Here is a 22,430-nt window from a genome sequence, read left to right as displayed (position 1 = left end):
TCACAGATGTGCTTCTGCTGGAATTCTTTGGCTTCTAGAAAAATCTGTAGTCTCTAAATTTTAATAATTGAAAATATTTACAAGCAAAAATGAAGTGTGCCTACCCAAGTGACAACAATTTTAAATGAAAAAACACTGCTTCAATAACTACCTTGCTTCCTCTATTTCTACACACCCTGAAAATCAACTGCAACAATTTGAAAACCTCTCTCCTCCAAAGCTGCTGCTGTTAGCACTGAAGTTGCTGTATTATTTAAGTGCTGGGGTTCAGAGTTCTCCAGCAGCAGAAAAGAGCTGCATCTACCTTCAGTGGTTCCCAAGACAGCAGCTGCTATGCTTGAACTGAAGCAGGAAGAGCAGCAGCAATAAAAAGGAAAGGAACTTAAGGACAGGTATGTTCCAGCTTGTTATGTGATAATAGCACCAAATTTGTTTTCCTAAACTTTCCACTAATTAAAGCCTTATTTTAGTCTGGCTTAACAAGCTACTGGACCTTGAAATAATGTACTTGTATCCTTGCTCTGCCTTTGCCCCCTCCAGCATAAAGCAGAATTACCCTCATAATTTTTCAGGCCAGGGTGATTTTCCAACTCTGTTGCTAATCAAGGGAGCATGCACAGCTCAGGACAGCACTGACCTTCAGGTCTTTGTCCAAATATTCCAACCAGCCTTTTTAACTACATGGCAAGAACCAGAAAGAGGCAGAGACAGGTGCCCTGGATGCATTTTACCCTTCCTGCACCCACCCTTACAGGGGGCTCCTCCAGAAGAGAGCTTCAGGTAGTTCTGCCTAAAGCGCAAAGCCCCTGCTCTGATTTTCACAGGACAATTCAGCACCTGATGCTGAGCTGTGTCATGCTGATGCTTTAATAGGATTTTTTTTCCATGTCTAGAAGGGCTATCCCCCCCAGTTCCACAGAGATTTTTAAGTTATTAGCTATATGGCACATATGTTGTTTGTAATAGCAAACGTGTGTTTTACAGACCAGGCTGCATTTCATCAATGATTCCTTGGTGCCACACTCCCAAGAAAACAGCAGTCAGCCCAGCATGGCAGTCTTAAATAAAGCAGGGGGTTACAAGGTGTAAGGCAGCTCTCCACACATTTGCTGTCAAAGAGTCACAGCATTTCAGCTGCTGGAAGAAGCAGATTGCCATTGTTTTATCAAGGAAAATCACAGATTGGAAAAACTGACTAGAAACCACCTTCCCCTACAAAGAATTAATGGTTAGCTGTTGCCTTTTGTAGAGAGGTTATGTTTGGTATTGAGCTGGAGACAGGATCACACCTCAGAGGTCAGAACAAGCTCACTCTTTTCTTTACACAGCATCTTCAAAAGGAAGCTGGGGATGAAGTTTGTCTGCACACAGCCACACAGAGATTTAAACAGGAGAAAAAAAAAAAAAAAAACCAAATCCAAGCACTTATATAAAAGGCTTTGGGCAGTTTCATTTTCTATTCAGCTGGAAAGGGAGTGAACCAGCACGCACACACACATTTTTAATCACCCTCGTGCTGACAGCAGCCAGTCACTACTTCTGTTATCAGAACCCCACAGCTTGGATTTCCAGGCTGTGAAGCACTAAGGAAGAGGGTAAAAAAAATTTCCTCTGGTTAAAAAAAGCATAGTGATATCATCTAGTATAACACACAAATGCTATAGAATTGAAGTTTGGCCTCACCAGGACATTACTCATTCAGTGGAGGGAGAGGGGAAAATAATCCACAAAAATACAAACAAATAGTAAGGCTTTCCTAAGATTAGCTGGTAACCTGGACCACTCTCATATTCTCTTAGCCCATCAGTCACACTCTGGGAAAAACAAGCAAGGCAGGCCAGTCTGTGCATCAGAACTCAGAGTTTGCAAGAGATGCCAGTGGTTAAAGAGACAGAGAGGAAAGAGAGAAGCTGTGCTCGTGCACAACTCACCAGTGATCACTTGTGCAAATGCCACGTGCCTGGGCTTAGAACTTCAGCCTGGGAGATGCTGTCCCTGCTAGTGCTTAATTCAGCTGGCTGGCATCTCTCCAGAGGCACTCAGAAGGCAGCTTCCCAACAGGACAAATCACTGAAAACCAGAAAAGAAACAGGTTCAGCTTTGCAATTCCACTGCACATTACACAATGAGTTCAGCTTGCTAATCCCTGACTTCTTAAAATGTGATTTCCCTCAGTGCATGACAGGGACAAATACAGTTCTGGTTAGAGTTCATCAACTTCTATCAGTGTGAGTTTCCTAAATACCAGTGGTACCAAAAAGAACTCTGTACAGCTAACAGGAACCTCATGGTCAGGATAAAGGAACAGCCTCCACCATAAACCCTTAAGATTTTGTTACCCCTCAGTTTTGAATTTGACATCCAAGAGTTAGTCCTTTTCTATTTCATGTCTTTATTCATATCCAACACTTCGCTCTAACTTATTTGTAATAGGAGTCACTTCCATCCTTATAGCTGCACTATTCCACTGTCCACTGACCTGGCACAGTGCTTCAAATTTTAGTAAATCTGACCAATTTACAGCAGAATTTTCTTATGAATTACTCTCTTTAGACCTTCATTTTGGCATTATCCCAATCCTGTGACTTCCATGAGAGGTTCCATTTCCTCTCCCTTACAAGGCCATTTAAAATAAATCCAATTAAAATTAATTAAAACATACAGATCAATTTGATGTAGCAACAGAACTAGGAAGAAGCAATACCAAGTCAACTCATTGATAGGACAAGCAACAAAAGGTCAATTCAGTCAATCAGAATTGATTCAGTGGTTGCACATTAATGTAAAAAGGAAGTAGTACCTTGTGTTAGTTTTTGTACTAAACCTTATCAATCTGCTAACTAATATGATCAGATTCTACTGGTGGTTTATCTGTTAATCACCTCTTTATGTTGAAAACATAACATTTTAATGTTTGAAGGGGAGATAAACAAATAATGGTGTTTGTCTTTGACCAGGAAACCCTTACAGAGGAAAGGACAACACATGGGCACAACATCTTAAGGTTGCTTTCCATTCATGAGCCTCAGCTTTTCCTGACCTCAGGCAAGCCTCTCCAGCCTTCCATGCCCATTTTATTCCCTTCAAAACATGGATAAAGTTGAGAGGGAGAGAGAAGGAGGAGAGAGGGCTACTGGAGCAGCAGAGGAACACATGATGATGATGAGGGTCTGGAGTGCCTCTCTCAAGAGGACACTGTAGGAGCTGGGCTTGGTTAGTCCAGGGAAGAGAAGACTGAGAGGAGATCTCATCAACACATATAAATATCTCAAAGGGGTGACAAGAGGATGGTGCCAGGCTCGTTTCTCTGGTGCCCAGTGACAGGACAAGGAGCAGTGGCCATAAACTAAAACACAGTGAGTTCCACCTTAACATAAAGAAGAGCTTTAACATAAGGAAGAGCCTTAACATAAGGAAGAACCTTACACTGGAACAGCTGCCCAGGGAGGCTGTGGAATCTCTCTTTCCTGGAGATTCCACAATCCACCTGTTCTTGTGTAACCTGCTCCAGGTGACCCCTACCTTGGCAAGGGGGTTGGATGAGATGATCTCCAGAGATCCCTCCCAACTCTAATGATTGTGTGTGATTCTGTAAGAATTTTTTATAAATGGACAGACTACACCTCTTTCTAATGACTGTGTGTGATTCTGTAAGAATTTTTTATAAATGGACAACCTCTTTCCTTTGCAATAGTGACTTATAATCTCGGTAGCCTCTTACAAACAAATTCTTTTCAGTTGAAAGGAAGACTAAAGAATTCTGCTAAGAAAAGGAAGCAGCAAACAGTAGCACACTCATTGTTTCCACACTCCTTATCTCTGAAATTTGTTACAGGTTTTGGGATTCTCATGTGAAAGCCAATGTAAAACAGCAAAGGAAAAACAGATTTCACTGGTGAGTTTCTGAGCTCCTCCTTGCTGATGTGATTCCTCTCTTTGCTGCCCTGGACATGAACACAGTTAATGAATAATGACTGTGCAAACAAAATATCAGACAATGATGGGAGGGGGAGGGAAGGGTGAAATGATTGTGTGGGAGGCTCAGATTGGCTTTGGCAACAATTAGAAAAATTGATGCCCTTTTAATTATAGGAAAAGGCTTTGCTGGAAAGATAAGACAGACATGACATTCAAAATACTTTAGTCTTTGGATTTAAATGTATGGAAATAGAAAGTTCAAAAGGTTGGGTTTCTTCATTGTGTTTCCCTTTGATGTTAAAAAACATAGTTCTCAAAACTTATATCCAAATGTGTGTGTGAACCTTCAGCTCAATTCCAAGCTGTTACAGGACAGATTTGATTTGCTTTTATCACTCTCTAGGAATATTATTTACTACATGTAGGACTGCCTCCTACAAGGTACAGGACATTTGTTTTTTCCTTTCCAGTAGGAGCCCAAGCCAGCAGAAGTTACAGACACTTGAAGAATCAGTCCAATAATTTATTAACATCACTTAAGTTCCTCCCCTAACTGGTTCCACCAAATATATTATCAAAAGAGGGCACCAGAGATTGCTCCCTGTTTGACTAAGGTTGCACAGAGCACATTTCCTTCTCTGCTGTTCCTCCCAATTCTGGCAGCTCCTACCAGATTCTCACATGTGAGAAAAGTACTCCTTTAGTAGCACAGAGTACCTTAATGATATCCTTTAAAAAGTTAAAAGGGAAAAGGACATTTCTCCACAAAACTCACACACAATTCCTCAATTACAACAAATAAATACATCTTGCAATTTTACTCTGTGCCTCTACAGCTCTTTTTCCTTAATATTTACATGATCATTTCTACAATGAGATATAACCACTCCTAAATAAGTGCTATAACATAAACCACATTTAATGTCCTAAAATTTATAATCACCATTCCATTATTCAGCATCTCCCATCAGCATCTCTCAAATAGTGTTTAGAAGATTTAATTGTGTTAAACTACCAGCTACCACTGCAGGTGTGACTTCCAAAGAGAAAGCACAATTACACAAGGCAGGATTTATCCAGGAAATATGGACTGTGATACTTAATCTTGCAAAATAACAGAGAGATAATTTAAAGCAAGGTATCTACAAAGAATAATGTGTGTGCCAAAAGACTGTTTGTATTGGTTTTACAAAGAGTGGACAGAATGTTCTTTTCCAAAGAACCACAAAACAAACTTCCTGAACCAATGGGAGTTTTCTTTTTGCTTGTATTTAATCCAAGTAAATGTGGCTCAGCCAAACTCATTTAATAAGAAGCGGGGAAAAAAAGAATCAATTAGTTTGGCATGACTTTGTCTTGAAAAAGTACAGTCACAGTCTTCAAAGGGAGGGGAAGTGGTCACCTGAACAGATCTGGAACTACTGCTTCTCTGGGAAATTGGTAATAACAGTAGAGAAAGGACCTTTTTGACTATTTTTTAAGACATTTCTTCCACAGCATTATAAGCAGCTGTAATTAACTCTCTCTCTTTTTGGTTTTTTTTTTTTTTTTTTTCCTGTTTTTAATGCAAGTCTCTTGATGCACACCAGCAGGGTTTGAGGATGTGGAAAAGAGAGAGGCAGTGTGTGGAGATGGCAATGCAGCACACAGGAAAAAGAACTTGAAATCATCTCACACCCGTTTATTGAGCATAATATTTTGTTCCTAAATCAGCCATTTATGTAATCTAGAGGAAAAAAAAAAAAAAACACAGAACAACAACAAAAAACCTAACAAAATCCAAAACCGACAAAAAACCTCCTCCAAGTTCAGCTTTTATCTCTTCTGGCCTTTCAGGAGCTGATGAGTAAGTGCACAGGGAAAAGCCTCTTTGCAAGGCAAAGATAAAAGCATTACTGGTAAGGTCAAAGGAGACAACATATCCTTTAGTGTGATGCATCTGTAATCCCTGTTTTAGAAGTACTAATGAATTTTAAATTAAAATATATAACACACCCTCTACCCTATGGGGAAATACTGAGACCCTCAAAAAAACATCTCAATGTCTAACTCTGCAGCAGGTCTGCTTACATGTAAACTGGTGACAGTCCCTTGGCTAACAAAAATGCTCATTTCACCAGATACACAATGCAAGACTACTCCCAGTATCTCTAGAAGTACCATTTTTCCCAATGTACTACAGACAGATTGGTCCCATTTGCCACACAAATGGCCACCCCTTCTCTCTGATGGGTAAGGTGCTGCATCATTTTGTCAGAATGCCAAAAGAAAAGGAAGCCTCCACACCACTCAGGTACAAGTCAGACATTTAAAATATTATATTCAACAGCATAATTTCAAAATGCTGCACTATAATTCCATTATAGTTATCCTATAGAATAGTTATCCTAAAGAGATGGATAAAATACCACCCAGGAGTGGGATGGATATAAAGAGAGACAGAAATGTGAGGGGAAGACAATAGAACTGCAAAATGTTACTCATACTGATGCAAACCTTTGTAAATCCAGTCTGATGTCTAAAAGTTGTCCACCCTCATTGCCATGGGAGATCAAAATTTCTCTAGATATTTATTATTATTATTGCCACCTTCTAAGTGTTTGTACTTTCCTTGGTTCTGTACATCAGTGTCAGACTTGGTTTATTCACAGCCAGATATTAGATTTCAGTGGCTATTGTCACAAGCTGTTTCCTTGTTTACCTCTGCATTTATTTTCAGCTTCAGCTCCTTACAGGGTAGACAATGAAACCTGGTTTTACTTTTAGATTCCTCTTGCCACAGTGTTTGGTTTTCAAACTCTGCAAGGATCAGGTTTAATAAACTGAAAATCAATCAGTACTATTTTTATTTTGAAATAGGAGACAAATTATATTAGTCTCAGGTATTATAAAAGTTCTTTTCATAGATTCAGCTTGGATCCACTTCTGAACCTCAGTGCATTAAAGTTACACTGTCAAATAGATTCATATGTCAACTCCTTTACTACCTGCTAGAGGCATATCTTAGTAGAAACCCTACAATTATTATTTTTTTAATTGAACCAAAGAGAGATTGTTAATTTTAAAAAACTGCAGAGGCTAAGCGTCTGCTTTCCTGAAGCCAACACACAGTTGGTCTCACATCTCAGCAGACCTGGGATTTCTTGCTAGGACTATGAAAAACAAACCTGTCTCTTTAGATACATGAGGTAAGGAAACAAAACTGAGAACAGGATATTATTTAGGAAGATCAGATTATTTTCTTCAAATACCACTACAGACTGAAAGGATGAGCACAGAGAGCACAGCAGTGGGAAACAGAGACAGGGTGTTACTGGTGTGATTAAATTCACCTCCCACACCCACAAAGGACATCATAAGATTGGGAATTCCCTCAAAAATTGCATCAATACCTTTGACAAGGGCTGGTGTGGGAAGTATCACACGTGGTTTCAGAAAAAGCAGTAAGAAAAATCATTTGGGATTTGGAAAGGACCAGGAGAGAGCAAGAAGGGTTTGGTTTGCTGCTGGTCACTCTGAAATGGGAGCAGAAATGCTCAGCCCTTGACTCTCAGTTTCAGCACATTTGGTGGGATTTCAGGAACGTTCTAAATATCAATTCCTAGGTACTGCCTTGTGGCAAAAACACCCATCATATCCCTGTTTACCCTTTGCATTCCCTCTGCACCACCCAAAGACACTGCATTTATTTCAGGGGTTTTTTTCCATCCCTCCACTGGCTTAGAAGGGCAGGTTGTTTGCCACAGGTGCTCAGAGCAGTAGAAAATAGGCTGAGAAAAGTAAAAGGCTGACCTTTTTTTGTTCAATTTTCCTGTTCAGCAAAGGAGAAATTAAAAAAAAAATCAAAAACTACATGACATTCCACAAAAAAAGCGAAACAGAGAACATGGACAGACTAGAATAAAACAACATCCATCCTTGGCATATCTCAGCACTAGAGATTTCCAAAATGTCCACTGTGCTCAGTAGCAAAGTAACTTAATTTCCCAGCTGCCTGCTATCATGTCCTTCCTTTGCTGGCCCTCTTGTAAAATGAGAGGTGAAATAATCCAGGCAACTGTCCTGCCGGAGCCTGAAGAGTCAGGCTCTCTTACTTTCTCAGAAGGGCAAAGCACACCATAAAAACCACCCAGTTTTCACGTGGAAATTTAACAAATCAAGAAGCTTGTTTAAAAAATATGCTAATCTTGCCTTGTGTAAATTTATTACAGCTCATTTGTTGTGTGAGACTTCTAAAGATGGGGAAGGAGGAAGCAGAAAACAGGAATCCCTTTTAAAGAAGGGTGGGGAAGCAGCACGAAGGAACAGTGAGCAACTCCATAGTTAAGAAACTCAGGGCCAAAAGGTGACTGACAGAACATTTGGTTCAGACTGGTACAAATTTAATACTGTGCACAGATTAGAAAGCTGGCCCTTCCAGCACTGGAGAACTGTATCATCAGGAAGATCTTGAATCTTTTCTGTCTATTAAGGAAAGCACAAATTCAGGCAGCTCTTTGAAATCCCTTCCTCAAAGGAAAGCACCAGGGTTTTCACATCAATACACCTACAGACATCCACCACATTACAGCCACTCTGGTCATAAAAGTTATTTTAATCATGGTCTGTAGTAATAAATTAGTTTTAGTGCCAATAATTTTCTCTTTGTAGCTGAGGAGGAGGAGGAGGTTTCCCCATCATGATGTAATCTGAAGTTACTTTGAAGCTGTATCAAAATTTTGATTCATTAAATTTTTATCCCAGGAGAAGACAGAACACACCATGAGCACGGCCACTGAAACACCTAAAAACTTCTACCAACTTCTTAATTTTTTTTTTCCTATACTCCTGCACATCAAATCAATTTGATTTTTTTGTAGACAATTGTAAAACCAGACAGTGTTCAGCAGTTCATGCTCTGCTTTACCTGGGAGTCACAAAATAGCCACAGTATTGGAACATCTGGATGCCAGAATTTTCGGTCCATCTCTTCATTTCCTCAAGTGCCATTTCTTACCTTTCCCTTTGCACTTATCCCCAGTTAGAATCACTGACTAGCTCATCCAGCCCCCTGGGATCAAAGCACTGCACTCTTGGTGATGTTTTCCAGCCTCTTCTGAAATTGCCCATCAAAGTCAGAAACCTTCTGCTCTGACTCAAAGCAACCTGTGACAAAATTCAGCAACTCTGACCTTTTTTCTTCTGCTCCATCATTGCTACTGACCACAGCCCTTGAACCTCTCATTATTGACCTCAAGTTCACAAATTAATGGTTTATTATAATGCAATGAGGCACGTTAAATCACATGCCAAGTTAAATCTACCTTTAAAAAAATCAATGCAACTATGAAAAGCAAGGTTTGTAATAGCCTTTATTAGCCTAGTAATAGATGTGGGGGGGAAAGAGGAATAGAAAAAGAGAACAAACCTGTTTTCAAGCCAACTATCAGGCCTAACAAAAAAAAAAAAGGTACGTTATTTTGAAGAATCAAGAATTTAATAGTGTACAACAAGGAAAAGGTGGCAGTTTTCTCAGAGCTGCTCTGTTCCTTCTAAAGAATCTGCAATGCTCCCAATAGAGCATAACTTCTAATTCCTATTGCAATGGGGAAAAAAATCACATATGAATGGTAGTGATAAGAACTCTAAAAATGTGGTTTATTGTTTAAATGTGGGGTTTTGAGGGGGATGGTGGGGGTTTATTTGGTTGTCTTTTTTTCCTTTGGTTGGTTGGGTTTTAAAAAATGGGCAATCCAGCCTGGAGCAGGATTCTGGCCAGGACAGAGCTCAGGACAGTCTGAAAGGCAAGGGTTTCTGGAGACCTTGGCCTGAATATTCTCCTCAGATCCTAGAAATAGAGTTCACATCCAAAAACAAAGATGCCAGCCCCTTAGCTGTAGGACAAGGTCCCTCCCTCAGTTTCCTGTACGTGATGAAAGGTACCAACAATGGCCAAGTACTCATCAGGAGCCCTGCAAAAGTCAACTACAAAATAGTATTCCTTTAATCAAGTCTGAGCTAGGAGTCGGCTTTCTAAAAGGTTCCACTACATTAAAAAAACCCCAAAAGAATGACAAAAAACCACCACTTACCTCTATAAAGGTTTTCTTGCTAATGTTTCTTTTATTGAGGTCTATTAAAGAGTAATGCTTTCAGCAATGTCTGGCAGTAATACCCCTCTAAAAGTTAAGGGTGCATAAAAAGGAAATCCTCATGCTTAAATACCTTCCAACTTTTCCAATTATCTCTCTTCCTCTGTTTTATAATTTTGGAGCAAGGGTGTTTGCCCTTGATCTGATCCCAGATTCTCTTTGACTTCCTTGTATCATCTCATTTCTCCTTTTATCGCCTTACTAATAAGGAGCTGATTCTGCACCAGGGCACACACAAGTACAGAAGTTAATTAATATTCACTGTAGGCCAAGAACAGGATTTACACCACAAACAAAAGAGCCTAATCCTGAGCTAACAGATCATACAGAAAAACAAACACAAAAATGCTCAGCCTCCCTGCAAACTGGAAAAAACCCAAAAAACCCCACCATGGTGACAGGGACACTTTTCCTCTGCTCTGTATCGACCATTCTGCACCTCTCTCATATTTCCACGCTACTTTTCCCTGGCAATTATGATCAAAACAGAGTAACTCTAAATCAACGTTGCTAGACAACAAAGTGAGGACATTAAAAATCTTCATGACCAAAAGGGACTTTTGTGCATCCCATCCACAAGGAAAAAATAAATAAATAAAGTTTCCCAAGAATGCCTACAATTTTGTCTTGCTGCTATCAACAAAGTATTTCAATTGTGTTGGGTTTTGTTCACTGCATAGAGTCATTACCAATGCTGAACATATCAAACGTAAAATCCCTCTGAACAAACAATTCCTAATCCAATGTTTCATCATTTTAATCATACCATCAGAATTTTTCTGGGGAAAATAAATAAAATCAGAAATTTGCTCTTATTCAAAATGACATTCATTACATTGTAATTTTATGTATTCAAAGCTACTTTCAGACTTGCAATTCTGGCCATAAAAAAATCAATTCATGGTGTTGAATGAAAACTTCAAATTGGTAAAGAAATTCAAGAAAATATGTGAATAAAACTCTGTTCCTTGTATGCTGAAAGAGGCTATTCCACATCTTGGCATGGAGGAATAAACATGGGGCCAAATCATAAAACTTAAGAGGTTATAATGGAAAAGCAAAATTCAACTCACACATGTGTATTATGAGGCTTAGAAAAAAATGGAGAAAAATTGAAAATGGGGACAATCTTTTTAAGCATAATGAAGAAAGCAACAGTTCCCAGCCTAGCTGGAAGCTGACCTTTTCCAGACCTTTGCAGGAGATGGGATGAGGTGAGAAACTCTAGAAGTGCCTCCAGTCTGTCAGGTAACCCATGCATTATTTACATTGCCCAAGCGGGGTCATTTGTCTTCAACTTCAAAACAATTTGTGCACCCTTATTAGAGTTTAATAATAAATCCACAGTTCTCCCTGTGTTTGCAGGGGTGAAAATAAAGACTGCTAAAATAAAGGAAGGATGTACATGACAGACACATAGGAAAAAGAAGACAGAGAAAATATGTATAATCAAAATCATACTCCAGGGGAAATATTTTCACTTCCCAGGAGATTTAAAACACTGCTCTCAGTGTCTTGCCATGCCAAAAACACCCCCAAACATAAACCAAATACTTCATGTTGCCCACCAAGGGCATAAATGTATAAAATATATCAATTATGTCAGTGGATTACACCAAGAACATCCTGTGCTAAACTTCCTGCAAGCTTCTAGGAATTGTTTTAAAACAAGGTGGATGAAAAAACAGGCCAAAGGAAGTAGTAAACGACTACTTAACAAGAATGTTAATTCTTAACAAGAATGTTTCTAGGAGTCCAAGGCCAACACTGTTTTCAGAGCCCTAAACCACTGAAAATTAATATAATGAGAAAAAAATAATCTGGTGATGCCTATGTGTACACGAATTTTGTTATGACAGCTCTTAACAAGAATGTTTCTAGGAGTCCAAAGCCAATACTGTCTTTCATAGCCTTAAACCACTGAAAATTAATATGAGAAAAAAATAATCTGGTGATGCCTATGTGTACACAAATTTTGTTATGAGACAAGAAGAGATAAGATAGAACATTAAATACGCTCTATAGAATAAGAAATTGAGATGTTTTGTTGCTTTACAAGAGGGCGATATTAGGCTGATTAAGAGAAATATTTTTAAAAACCCTTTCTGTTGGATTTAAATCAAAAGAAAAATTTTCCTTAGAAACAAGAAATAGACCTCAAGATGCAAAACTGACATCTGTTTTATTAAAATGCAGACATCCTCAGGAGATTAAGTAATTCTGCATGGTCTCACACATCTAAGGCTTCCTAGAGCAGGATTTGAATGGAAGATTTAACTCAACTTCAGCACACAAATGTGAGTGGCTTCCATCTTTATCACTTTCAGCTTTTTCTCTTTTGAGTATATGGAAACATCCACCATATAATTTTTTTCTAGTATTAATATTACTATTTAAAGTCACAAATTTCATCAAAATAAATTACAGGGTTAGCATGACAAGCCAGGTTCTATCAAAAGAGCTTTCAACCTATTGGTCTGAAAAAACAATCTTCCCATGAAGACAAAAGCACAGCAGTCACCATATTACTGAAGGTCTAACTCCAGTCTAAAAATGAGCAAGCTAAAATGTATTTACTGGAATTTAATTTAAAATCTATTTACATTTTAATCTGAAAAAGTTACAGTCTGCTTGTCTAGTGACTCTTTCAAGCTTTAAACCATACAATATTTTTTCTCCCCTCCTATCACAGCCTTAAATTTAATTAAGATTAATTTGATCTACTGGTCCTCTAGGAATTGGACAAACATAATTAATACATTAGGCTGAAAATTCAAACTTTTATTAATGGGCTCAGGCAACTCCACAGGGACCCTCAAGTCTTTTTAAAAGTTAATCCTCATGTAAGTGTTGTGTCTTCAAACACTGGGCTTTTCAGTGAGAGCGTGCAGAACTCTTTCCCTGCCCAAAGGAAAACAAAGATGTGGTAATTCCCCACAAAGAGCTAACAGAATAATAGCTGGACATATAGTGAAAAGGTTCTTTGTCTTGAGAGGCATAAATGCACCTCCCTGCATAAGAGATGACTGTGCTAACTGGAGCACTGCTTATTCTGCTACACTAAATATTGCCTCAGGACCTCAACCAACCATGACATGGCAAGGCTCTGTGCCCATTGATGAGGTTCCTTCAGAAGAATGACACCCAGGCCAGGATCTCCGAGTTCTAAATGTCTCCTTGTAGGAAATTAATGTGGATGCAGGACAGCTTCAAGTACAGCTGCAGAACAAAGCTAAAGAATTCAGTTTGTGCCTGTCACCTTCTGCTGGAGACAAGAGGCAGCAGCCCCTGAGAGAGGAGAAATCCACTTACAATGCAAAAACTTGTCTGTGGTAGCTCTAAGTTTGATCATCTATAGCATCCATCAATTAATTCAGTAAATCTTTGCTTAGTAGTGATGCTGGGCCAGTGACTTCACAAGATCCCCCTGACAGACCCTTGTGAAAGCAGAGAGATGAACACACTCCCCAGCCTGCAGAACAAGAAACACTGGAGCAAATTCCCTCGAGAAAATTAGGCAGGAAGATGAGGTATTTATAGAAAGGGGAGTTAAAGTCACTTGGTTCCTTTTTTTAAGCCACTCATTATTTATACTGATCCTAGCAATCCTGGGATGGCTGCAGAAGGGACCAAGAAATAAAGATTTCAGCACAGAGCTGTCAACATGAAACTGGGGATTTAAATACCTCCTCCTGCAGTGAGGGGCATTACCATGGCAAAGCTTTGCCCCCAGAATGCTAACCACAGATTTTATGGAACTTTTTTTGGAAAAATTTTTATGGATTTTTTTTTTTATTTCATATCCATGAAATCCCCAGATATTCATGGAACTGCCAGAAATGAAGGTTGCATGCAGTGGGCAAAACCAAACACAGTGGGCACAGACAGATTAGAAAAATGAATATCTATTACCAAACTGCAAAAATGCTGCAGTAACAGGAAAGTGAGAATATTATGTTTAATGTTCTTGAGAGAAGCAAAAATGTTTTCAATACAAGGTTTACTCAGAGACATAACAATTCACAGAATTAAAAACATGACATTTTTCAGCCTAATTCTTATCTAGGTACTTGAAGTGCATTTTTCTTTGGGTTGCAACCACTCAGTGCTGATACAACAAAGAGCCTGTCAGTCCTGTAAATCATATCTTTAAGTTCCAGTGAGACATGATTATCTCTTATTCAGGTTACATGTGCATTCTTCTTGACAGCATGAAAGCTGGCAGTCCTCTAGCCAGGCAAGAAAATAATTGTTTCTCCATATAACAATGCTTAGATTGTTCCTAAAACCCTAACTTCAGCTTTTGGGTTTTTTTCAGAAATCTGCAAATCCTTTCAATTTGACAGCTTCCAGTACTATTTTCACATTGAATTTCCTAGCAAAACCAGTGCTGAAAATAATAATCTTCTGTCACAAGCTAAAGGAGAACTTTTTGCCCCAGGTGAGCACTTCCCAGGACAAGCACTGGGACACAGCAGCAGATAAAGGAGCTCTCTGGTTAGCTTGTGCCCAACAAGAAAGAAAATATTGATATCAAAGTGTTTTTACTTCTTTTTCCACACATTTGTTCCAGTTTAAGAAAAACAACAGGACAAGGAAGGAGCTTGGGCAAATGTTTTCCACTGAATTTGCAGGAGGGAAGGCAAATATCTGTGGCCTTGCACAGTTATCCCCAGCCAGTGTCCTGGGGGTATAAATTATACCTGTCCCACCAAACTGGGTGGTTATCTGCATTCCAGCCAGGACTGAGATGCAAAGCATCAACAACAGATTTCTAATTATAACTATGTAAAATATCAACCTGCTCCCAAGTATCAAGAATCAGGAAAGAGAAGAAAAAAAAAAAGAGAACTGTGGTCATGCATAATAGCTGTCTCCTCCACCTCCAGAAAAGGCAGAAAATTGACTACATACTTTACACTTGCCTCCTCTTTAGGGAGATTTACAGTGGAAACAAGCTCTTGTTTCCTCTGTAAAACAATTTCTTGTTTTCCTCAAATTCTAGGGCTTGCAAGCTGGTAACAGAGCAGCTCTGCAAAAATGTCTCAGCATAAAGGTTCAGGTCTAAAATTTCTTTGCATCTCTAGCCTTTGGCAAGCTCAACTTGTTTACCAAAACTGACTCAAAAACCCCCCACCAAGCCCACAACAAATACAAACCAAAAATAACCCACAAAATCTATAGAGGAATATTCTCCAAGGGCAAAGAACAGGCAGGATTAATTGAGGGCCAGATTCTCTCTTGTGCTTCTTGGGGAGGGAGGAAGAATTCCCACCTCACAATATCCTGGCAAATGGAAGATGTGGAGTTTTCTACCTTCTGAACCAGGAAAATAAAAACCAGGGGGGAAAAAAATAGACTTCTGCTTATCAAAAAGTCAAGGGAACACCAGCACGAGCAGGGCACAAAGAAAGATCCATCTTTCTTTACTTTTTACCCCAAAGGCAGTGGAAGCCAACGGATGGAACTGAATAAGTAGCAAAAAAAGTACCAAAAATACCAAAAACCCAAAAGTCAAATGTAGCAAGCCAGCAGGATTTGACCATGGTGACAATGACACTTGAAGATTTTTTTGGCAGTCAGTCCAGGCTCATCTCAACCTCACAAGCACACAAAATACACCAAAACCAGAGATTTCCACCCCTCCCAGCCCCTCTTTCCTCTCACCCAAATGCACTCCAGAACATGAGACCTGCTGCTGTCTACAAACAGCTCACAGATGGTGCCAAACCTTCAGCCAGATTGAACAGAAACCCAAACATAATTCAATCCAGCTGCAAGCTCAGGGAGGCACTCAGCCTCTTTGAGTGTGTGGGGGCACCAACAGGGTTGGCTCAGTGTGCTACCACAGAACGAGTGGTAAAACATCACCCAAAATAAGAGGGAATATCCTACACAGAAGGAGAAAGAGAGGAGCCAGCACATTCTAGGGTGTGGGAGATGCTGGCTTCCTAAAAATCGCTTTGGATTAGTTTGGCAAAAAATAAAAAGTGTAAAATTCAAAGAGGGGGGGGTATCATTCTCACTATATAATGTAAAAAATATTTGCCCATCAGGAAGCTCCAGGTGAGCATCTGCAGCTCCTCACTCAACACAAGGTGAGGAGGAAATCACAGCCTGCAGCAAAGGGAGGCACAGGTAGGAGGAGGGATTCCTTTTTCTCAGCACACCAGAGATGATGTTTTAATGGAGTTCCCAGACCTAACAGATTTGCAGAGAGATGCTGGAAAGTTAAATGGGGTGTGCACACCTAACTCAAGTCCCCAGTGGGATGTTCAGTTACCATAGCAACTTTCAAACCAAATTTCTGATGCTCCACACTACTGCAACTGTGGGACAAACATGGACAAAGACCACTATTGATACATTGCTATTTTAAATACCAAGAAAAAAAAATTAAATAAAAATATTTCACCTAGGACCATAAACCAAATGTTTTTCTCTAGAAGGTCAAGAGAAAACCTTGTGCACAACAGACATTCAGAAGCAAGAACATGATGAGATGTGAGGGGGAAAAGAGTCAGCAAGGAAAACAATGAGCTTAAAATCAGACATCCAGCACATCTTCATTATATGAAAGCACATCCTTCAGACATGTTATCTAGCATAAGAGTTGTAAAACTCTACTGCTTAGTGCAATGCCTCAAAGGTTGATCAAGTAAGAACCTTCTTTAAAATTGGGTCATTAGTTCATACAGGAAGAGTGATTTTACTTGGAAGAGATCTTTCATTCACTAATTAGCATTACTACTTTAGTAAGAGAATATTTCAGTTCTGTCTCACCACTGTGCTATAGAAATCAGTTTTGTTAATTGAAGCAGCACTCTTGCACAAACACTAAGCTGCAGACTAATTGTTGCAATGGGAATGGTTTCCTTTATAAGCATTTCAGCAAACATTCAGCTTCATTATTTATGCCATGTCTTTAAGAAATTTATTATCCTTTTATTCAACTGATTCCTCATTTCCTTTTATTCAATGTTCAAACCTGATGTGGCGAGTTTCTATCATTAATTCAGAAGCATTTTTGTTTTACTGATGGATGAAATTGGGTACTATTCCTTTAAATATGATTGCAATGCTGAAGTGTAACACCAGCAAAAAAAAGCTGGCAAAATTTGTCTTCCTTTGGGATAAATGGAAAAAAATTATATCTTGTTGCCATCTCAGAAAACTGATGTTCCTGTAAATTATGACTCATTGAATATTTTGTTGTGTTATTAATTTTTTTCCCAAGGAATCTTAGCAGCACTTTTTTTTTCAGGAAGTTTAAGGGTTGCAAAACTTCCTTTTCCTCATAATATTATTATCTGTCAAGGAAAAGCCTCCAAGCTGTTGAATGGGAGGTGGGGAAAACTGTGAGCTTGCTTTAAAAATGCTGGTCCTTAGGCAAAGAGCAACAACTCTTAGCTTGCTTCAGAGAAATAAATGGGTTTTTCAGAGGCACTATGGAAATCACAAATCCATTAGTAAAATCTGGTCTGTCCTAACTACTCTCATCACCCTGAAGGTCACCTTTGCACTCTGTCAACTTCAGACTGAACTGAAACTGAACTCTATTTAAGAAAAAAAAATTGAATAAAGATTAATTTATGACTATGCTGTTTCAACTCTGTTCATGAATTTCAGAATGTACCGATTTCAGTATTCTATAGCTCTCTACAGGTTGCAGAAATGTTAACCAGTGACATAACATGACAGATCAGAAGCAAGACACATCTACAACTTGCTGAGAGAAGGGGAGAGTTAAAAAAAAAAATAAAAGAAGAAAAAATAGGAAATCACACTTTGCCAGGTCAGTTTTACAGTTTCTGAAATGCCAGTTGTACATTTCAGCACACCACCAGTCTCAAACAGTGAAGGCACTGTCAATCAAAGACTCCTATCTCAAGCAAGCTCTGGGCTTGTGCTGAGGTATGGAAAGGGGAGAAGAGGTAGGGGAAAATATTCTCTGTACTGGGAATATATTTAGATATAACTAAGTGAAAAAACAATTAAGAAATTACAATATTCAGGACCACTCATACAGCCTTGTAAAACAAGGATCAGTGATGTGGGGAGGGCCAGTTCCAGCTGGAGTCACCCAGGGACTCCTTTTGTCCTTCTGCTCTTTTGGCTCACAGCCCTTTTGGGTGAGAAAGGTGACAATGTGTCCTTTAAGGACAGATGGAGGCTCATGGCCCCCACTCCCCATTTTCAAGAATCATTTTGCATAGGTGTGGACTCCCAGGAGCTGTTACAGAAGCTTGGCTTTGAGTCAAACTTTGCACCTGCCCTCTTTAAAGACTAATTCCTCAAGTGCTCATTCCCCCTCCCCAAAAGGATGATTCCCAACTTTGGTTCCTCTTACAGAAAAATTAATGTCTTCTGCAGTACAATCTTCAGCTAAAGCAATGTAACCTCCCATGAAACTTTGATTTTAAAGCACAGTCATGTCTTGAATCATCAAAAAACTGCCACAACCTGCTTTTAGCAACCTGTAGGCAAAGCTCCCAAAGCCTCTTTGAGCTGCAAGGCAGCTCTCACCCCTCACTACACAGGCTCTCTTCCTTTCCTCATGGGAACAACATTTAGATTCCAATGCCGGTGCCTCAGGTTTCATCCCCAGCAGATGAAGCAGCATATCCATTTCCAGCACTAATAAGTTTCAATGAGTAGTGACAGCTTCCAGTCATGCAGAAACATAGGCAGACTCAGATGTCATTCTCAAAATGGTAACTGATTGGAAAGGGAGTATCCCAGTCAAATGGCCAAAACAGACCTCTGCTTTTAAATGACTCATTAAAATCCAGGGCAAATCAAAGGTCCTGATAGCACAAGGATTATTTGAAAAAAAAAAAAGAAAAAAAAGAAAAAAAAACATAGTTAATGTGTTAGCTAACATGATAGAATCCTCAAGAAGATAAAGCAATTTTCGTTTCAAAGAAAAGTACTTATCTTTGTGAGAAAAGACAACTTGTTATTAATTCAAGATAAAAATCACAGTACTGGAGGTGAGCCAGTTTGTTGTTTTCACAAGACTTAGCAGACTGAAGAAAGATAAAAGAAGAATCCCAGGGCTTTGCAAAAGAGAGATGTGGCAGCAGTGATATTCCCCACTCCAGACCTCTGTTCTGTACCACTGCCATAGGCTCACCAGGTATCATCACTGGGGATTGAATTATCAGGGGGTTTTGGGGTAGTAGTTTTGGCTTTCACTGTCTAGTACGTGGCAATGAGGTATATGGAAATATATGGAAACAAGCCCTGCATCCATGCAGTGGATGCTATGAAAAACACAGGGGTCACAAGGAAGAAAATCAGAGATGTTAATTTCATTTCCCATTTGGCTGTTACCCTTTACAGGGGCAAGCCTGGCTGAAGAACTGAAAACAAACCAAAGAGCCTCCTGGCCAGGAACCCTGGAAGCTATCCTAGTCCTCAACAGAGAGATCCTAAAGATTTTAGTGGAGATGAAGTGAGCCCCCCACAACACCATCCTGCTCATTTCCCAGTCCACAGCCCCCACTGCTTCATCTCCACTTCACTTGGCACTGCTGACAGACCCACCTCCACAATTCCAGTACTCAGCTGTGTGACAGCTCTTTCCACAAGTGACAGGAAATTGTGACAGATTTCACTGGAGAAGAGCTCGGGAAAGTTTACAGTAAGCTTTGTCTGAGGCAACACCAAGTGGTAAAACTGAGGATGAGCTGTCAAAAGTAATTAATTAGAAATCCCAAACAGCCAACCTTGCACACGAGAGATCTCAGCTACATGTAAAATTAACAGCCCCAAAAGAAAGATGCAAGCCCTCAGGTTTACTTCAGTGAGGTGCAGGGAGCATCCAAGAGATGTTATCCGTCATTAAACACCCACATCAATTCTGAATTCAGAGTAAAATCAGAATCAGCCTAGATCAAACAGTGCATTGCAGCACCCTGCCTCTCTTCACTGTACATTCCAAAGACAGTAGCATTTTGAGATTTCTTTGTAGTACTACCCCAGTGACATACCAATGAGATAATGTAATTCCTGAGGACTGCAAAAGAACATTAAGGAACATAAAGAGAGACAAAAGAGACCATTAAGTTGGTTTAGATCCTCTCTTTTTCTCTCCTTTTCTTAAAAAAGTCCTCTCATCTCAGATAAACAGAGGATTTTTCTTAGTTTATTTGCTTTTATGTCTGGAGTTAGACATTGCCCAGCAGAGTTTTCATGAAAACATAATGCCTGTTTAAAATAGAACACACTCCAAATAAAAGATGTGTCTCACAGTAAGATGAGGACAGAAAAAAATAACAAGAATGGTGACAAATTCTTTTAAATTGTTTCCAAATGATCTAAGTTTACTTTAACAAAACAAGCACACAAATTATCTTGGGGTTTGCTTTGCTTTTTTGTCGTGGGTTGTTGGTTTTTTGAGATTTTTGAGCCTGAACCTCAAAATCATTAAACAGGCAGACAATTTGTTCTATTAATATCAGTGGAACAAACAAGTACTTCAAGATCAAGGTTCTGATGCTCTCACCCACAGCTGAACAACTCAGGAACATCCACTCAGGAACTCACCACCAATCTTTATCCCTGGGCTGGAAAACACCTTCAAAATCATAAAGGTAAATTTTAGGTAATTTTGGGGCTTTTTTTCCTGGTTTTTTCTTTCTGTCAGAGCAACAACTGAGTGCATTTCTAGGAGCTCTAAGGGGATTGTGTGTCCAGAGTGGAGAGTGCACACTTGGATCAAGAATACTAATGGTTTCTAATCAGTGAGTGTAGTATCACCATCCCAATGCCTATTAAAAAAAAATAAAATAAAAAATCTGTAGGACAGAAATGACCCCAAGCTCCAGATATGCACCATTTCTAAGGTCAGTTGGTCCCTGAAGGCACATGTCTATTACAGGGCAAGAACAGAGTAATAACTGGAAGTCTCTGTTATTTTATGTCACCGCGGCAAGAACACTGCCTCAGAACATTTCCTCATTACTGGAAGCAAAAGTTCCATGCAGGGAGAGAATAAAGAGCAAGGTCATCTGTAAAATGACCACATTTTTTCTTTACATCCTAAAGAAGCCTCTGCACTAAAGCTCTACAAGGAAGGTTTTAAAACCAAGGACTCACATAGTTTGTGACACATTCCCACAGAAACCCAATTTTTGGACTCCATTTACTAAATTGCCTGTAGTGACATCTGCAGATCTTGCTTGATAGAAGCCATGAGGAAGACGTGACGATATTGAAAAAAATGTTACTGCTGGTGATGCCTTGTGAAGGCTGAGCTAGAACAGAGGCTGGATGGAGTTAAAAAATAAAGTAGGGATTTATTAAAAGGATTTCCTCCATGGATCCACCTTGGGCAGCACCAGAGCCCAGCCAGATGAACCAAAATGGTCACAAAATGGACACTCAGTGACGGACTCTCACTTTTATAAGTTCTGCTCCATTTGCATATTGCAGTTAATTGTCCAATCACAGCTCCACCCCATGCAGTCCCATCCTGCTTGTTTTTCTCTCTTCACTCCACGTTGTTTGCACTCTTGGGGCTGAGATTTGGATCATTTGTCCTTGGTGCCCAGCTGGAGCAGGAATTGTTTTGTCTCCCTGCTTTGTGCACAGAGCTCAGCATCCCCTAATATGAAGCTCAGACCCGCACACTAAAGGAGCGCAGAATCTGAAAAATATAAATGCTAAAACCTGAGGCATCACAGGAAACACTAGCACAGCATGCATCTGGACATCCCAGAGTCTGTACAACACCAGTTCCATGCTCTAGGAGGCAGAAAGGCCAAAAATATCTTAAAAATAGAAGTGAACCTAAATAAAAACCTCCCATGGATTCCCCACACAGGCTAACCTGGCCTTTAACTCCTAAAAACTGCTGTGCAAACAAGTGCCTCAGTCTGCCACGTGAGCAAAAAGTGATTACACAGACAAGCACACAGTGGTTCAGAAAGTGACGTGAGTTTACACAATTTATCCAGTGAAGCATGAAGTATAGACTTAGAGAATCCAGGATCACCTGCTTTGAGCCTGTGAAGCTTTTGGGAAAAAGGTGTGTGTATCTAGAGGAAGAAACGTGGATTGCATCTGCTGCGTGCCAAAGTAGATACATACATACATACATATATATATATGGTAGCATATGTATGCATGTATACACACAGAGTTTGTGTGTGTATACATATATACAGATGAAGTATATATATAAATATATATGTATATTTCAAAATTTATACATTATAAATATATATTTATAATGTATATAAATATATATATATATATATACACACACACACATACATAAACAACAGCATCCAGAGGGTTGCACCACGTTCTGGCATTCACATGATTCACACCCACAAAGAACCACTAAAAATTCATCCATGTACTTAGTGAAAA

At 39.4% G+C, this 22,430-nt stretch overlaps 1 protein-coding gene across 8 annotated transcripts in view; it reads right to left on the bottom strand.

Moving 5' to 3' along the window:
- EPS8 (epidermal growth factor receptor pathway substrate 8) overlaps positions 1 to 22,430 on the bottom strand; it is a 124,825-nt gene that overhangs the window by 90,263 nt on the left and 12,132 nt on the right. For all 8 annotated transcript variants that reach the window (XM_039708082.1, XM_039708083.1, XM_039708081.1 and 5 more), the window contains one exon: positions 1,932 to 2,070. The gene's annotated coding sequence lies outside the window, so the exon portion shown is untranslated. The remainder of the gene's footprint in view (positions 1 to 1,931; positions 2,071 to 22,430) is intronic.

The sequence above is a fragment of the Passer montanus genome, unplaced genomic scaffold (assembly GCF_014805655.1).
Source record: "Passer montanus isolate IOZ18808 unplaced genomic scaffold, ASM1480565v1 scaffold20, whole genome shotgun sequence".
Classification (NCBI taxonomy): domain Eukaryota; kingdom Metazoa; phylum Chordata; class Aves; order Passeriformes; family Passeridae; genus Passer; species Passer montanus.
This window is presented reverse-complemented; position numbering and strand designations above follow the sequence as displayed.